We start from the raw sequence: 3,802 nt of genomic DNA on the forward strand, positions 1-3,802 counted from the left end.
CAGATTCCGGGGCATCACCCCAAACTGCAGAATCGGAAACTCCATGGAGACTCCCGGGGCAGGCGAAGCGAGCTGTGTTTGCACCCGCCCCCCACCCCCACCCCAGGGGACTCTGAAGCCTGCTCCAGTTGGAGAATGATTGATGGAGAGCGCCTCCGTCCATGCTGCCTCTTCAATGAGCATTTATTAAGTTCCCGGTTTGTGCCAGCCCCGGTGCTCGGCTTTGAGAGAGAAACAGTTACAGTAATCGTGTGAGAAGCGAGGGCCCTTAGGGGAACAACTAACGGGCGGGGGGGTCTCTCAGCCTTGGGGAACCAGGGACAGTCTTCGGGGGGTGTCAAGTCTGAATGGGGGATAAAGGGTAAGTGGGAGATGGGAGGGTGCTCCGGGCAGAGGGAGCACCCCATGCCCCAGCCAGGGCGTTGGGAAAGGGAGGCAGGGAGAGTTGAGAGGAGCCCCCAATCTAGGGGTGAAGGGTACGGGGGGGGGGATGTGGAAAGTGAGGCATTTCACAGAGCAGTGGGCTCACGAACCACGTCCTGTCTGTCATGTCCTGAGGCCCTTCCTGGTGCCACCCAGCCCCCCGTCCTTGTCTAGCTCATGAGGTCCAGAAACGGTGCCCAGAGCCTTCAAGCCCCTTCCCCGGGCCCTGGCTGACAGCTCCGTGTTGTCCCCCAGATGCATTACCAGGGTTCCGCCCAGAGAACCCATCTGCCACTTCCCTGCCCACATACTCAGCCCTGAAGACCTCCACCATCCGTCTCCATTGGCCTGACATCCCGCCATGTGGGACGGTCCAAGGTCGTGAACTGCGCTGCTGACTTCACTGGGCATGTTTTCTTCCAGATCATTCGCAAAGACATCACAAGGGACCATTTCCAGGGGTCCTCACCAGGATCCCCGCAGTTGACACCATTCCGGCCAGAGCTGCCTCTTCATTACTGGTGTTCCCTCCTGTCACTTGGGCATTTTCTCATGCATTAAAAATAACAATAATAAAATAAACAAAAACCTGTCCACCCCAGTCTATACCAACTACAGGGTTACAAATGGATTGGGGTACAGAGACTTGAGGAAAATCTCGGAGAGGAGTTACACGTGTTTGCTCCTGTGCTCGTTTATTCCCCGACAGGCGGCATCAGACACCGTTCCCTGTGCCGCGGGATGACGCTTCTCCCACAGGATCTTTCCGTTGTCTTGGTGTTGAGTGGTCATCCTATTTACTCACGAGCCACCCACCGTCTTGCCCAGAGAAGAAGTGACGCTCACCTGCTTGTCCTCCGGGTCCTGCCTGAAGATGCCCCCTTTGTCACTGTCTCAAACCTCCTCCACCCTCACAGGGACTCCCTGCAGGCCCAGGGTGTTCCCGGCGTGAAGAGTGGTTAAAGAGATTCAGGCAAGTTACTTGCAACCTCTTTTTCTAAACTGCGAAGTCTTCGTTCATCAAAATCTTAAATGGAAACATACTCACACGACGAATACTCGTTGCGATGCCTGCTCTGTGCCACGCGCTTTTCCGGATCCTTGGAATACATCAAGGAACTAAACCAAGTCCTGGTCCGTGGAGCTGACACACAGTAGGGCAGGGAGGCAAGGCGAGGAGGGACAAAGCCGTGAGCATGGTAGATTGCACTGTGTGTCCACAGGCCATGGTGTGATGAGGGGTAAAAGACAGGACAGAAAGGGCAGGGGATCGCCACTGAGAAGGTGGCATTTGAGCCAAGACCTAAAGGAGAGGGAGGGGAGTGGGGCACGGGGATTAACCGGGGGAGAGGGCTCTGCAGAAGGAGCCCGCCTCCAGGGTTCCCGGGCCAGCAAAGAGCACCCAAGGGGGAGGAGGTAGGGCCGTGGCCAGCAGGCCCGGGGGAGGAGGGGAGAGTCAGAACGCTGGCTCTGAGGGGTTTCAAAGGTGTTTTGAGCAAGAGAGCGCCGGAATCCAGATGGTGTTTTAAATTTCCTCTCTGGAAGAGAACACAGGGAAGCCGCTCTGGAAGGGGAAGGAGCGATCTCAGTGGGGCGGCCCCAAGCTCCGGAGGCCCTGTGAATCCTTTAGGGGTCCCCTTCGTTATGCCAGTGAGTTTTTAAATGCAGGCTTCAGTATCACTAGAGCGATCACGGCAAGGCCAACGGCTCTGCAGATGGCCGCCATGGAGACACTGTCTTGTACCCGCAGGTCCCGAGGAAGGGGACAGAGCCTGCCGTACAGGCCCCGTGGGTGGGAAACACCAGGGCGGGTCAGGAGGCTGAAGGAGAGGGGGAAACACAGATGGGAGCCTTTATCGGGGCTTCTCGAAAAGGGGCGGGCAAGGCAGGGTGAGCAGGCTTAGGACTGGCGGCTTTGGATGCTTCCAGGGGGCTCTGGGCACAGGTCTGTCCCTCGTTGTCCGGTACTCGAAAGGGACAGTGGCTCAGAGTTGAAAGCCCACATAGGAGAGGCAGGGTGTGGGCTCTGGGCTCGCGGTTTGCGCCAGGACACACTCACGGGTGAGTCGTTTACCGCCCAGGACTCGGCTAAACTCGGGGAGGGCAGTCCCACCAGAATCAGCAAGATCCCAAGATGTCGAAGCCTCAAAACTACAGAATAAAAAGACATACTCCATGCACACCAGTCCCCATCAGTCTCCAGGAGCCTAGGTAACAGAGTGACCCCAGGCCAACGGAGTCAGACCTGGGGGCCGGCGCTGAGCCCCCGGGGCACCCAGCCCCTCCCTGGGCCCCTCAGAGGGAGGAGGCGGAAAGCGAAAGCCGGGGCGTGAGTCCCGGCTTGGCCACTGCCTGGCTGTGATCCAGTCACTCTCCCTCCGCAGCCTTCACTTCCTCCTCCGGGAAGATGTGTGGTTCATCTTCCCAGGTGACGGGGATTTGCGTCTCGTCAAACTGCTCTGTGATTATAACAAGCTCTACAAATCTAGTGATTATTTTGGCCGATTTCTTATCTTGAAAGCTTTCAAGATCGCGTCAGCATCGGGACTCAGCAACACTCTCACCTTTCCGCTCACGCACACACGGTTCTCTGCCTCCTCTGATGACCGCTGTGGTCCCGGGGGGCACCCTCCCCAGCCACGCTGGGAGCCCCCGAAGGGCCCTCGTGGCCCTTCACCTTCTCCTCGGTGCCAGACCACTGGCTCCCAGAAGCGTTCCTTAGATGAGAGCAAGGTCAATAAAAGGAGCTTGGTGGAATCCTTCCTTTCCCTTTCTGGGCCAGAGCCCAGGCATGTCCCCTGCAAACACTTCGTTTGCATAACAATGGCACTGAGGACTTACAAGGCCGGGGAGGTCTTTGTGAATTGTCAACCATCTGGGGCGTCTAAGGGGCAACCAGGCTTGTTCTTTCTTAAGGGGCTGTCTATTAACAAGGAGTTATGACTACAGCAATAGGTATTTCTTATTTAACAGGTATTTGTTGAGTACGACGTACCAGACACAATCTAAGGACCAGAGAAGAAGAGACAGCCCCCCTGCCTGCGAGGAACTTGTCGCTTCGGGAAGGACACACACAGAGGAACGAGCCGTTGTACGAGAGACGGCTCCCCTGTTCTCACGAGCTCAGTGAATGCAGGTCCTATTACAGCAGTTTTAAAAGGTCCACCACTTCCTCCCCTAGATTTTCCAAAGTGAAAGTGGGATGACGAAGCCAGCAAGTGACGAAGATGGATGAGGTTCCTGCCACGAGGCCAGGAGGAAAAGCCTTCTTTAAAGAAAACAAGACGAATGAGTAGACGGAGGCTGGCCCACTGAATGAGACCCTCGGTGGGCAGAGAGCAGACACGACGAGCCAGATCACAGGCCCCAAGGCCAGGGG

At 56.8% G+C, this 3,802-nt stretch overlaps 1 long non-coding RNA gene across 1 annotated transcript; it reads right to left on the reverse strand.

Moving 5' to 3' along the window:
* Positions 1–1,872: 1,872 nt before the first annotated feature.
* Positions 1,873–3,129, reverse strand: LOC118994924 (uncharacterized). The gene is made up of 3 exons (XR_005068166.1): positions 2,988–3,129; positions 2,483–2,574; positions 1,873–1,961 (listed from the first exon to the last, which is right to left on the reverse strand). It is a non-coding gene; the product is annotated as an uncharacterized LOC118994924 (long non-coding RNA).
* Positions 3,130–3,802: the final 673 nt, after the last annotated feature.

This window comes from Sturnira hondurensis, unplaced genomic scaffold (assembly GCF_014824575.4).
Source record: "Sturnira hondurensis isolate 20B ecotype Veracruz unplaced genomic scaffold, ASM1482457v3 Scaffold0009733, whole genome shotgun sequence".
NCBI lineage: Eukaryota > Metazoa > Chordata > Mammalia > Chiroptera > Phyllostomidae > Sturnira > Sturnira hondurensis.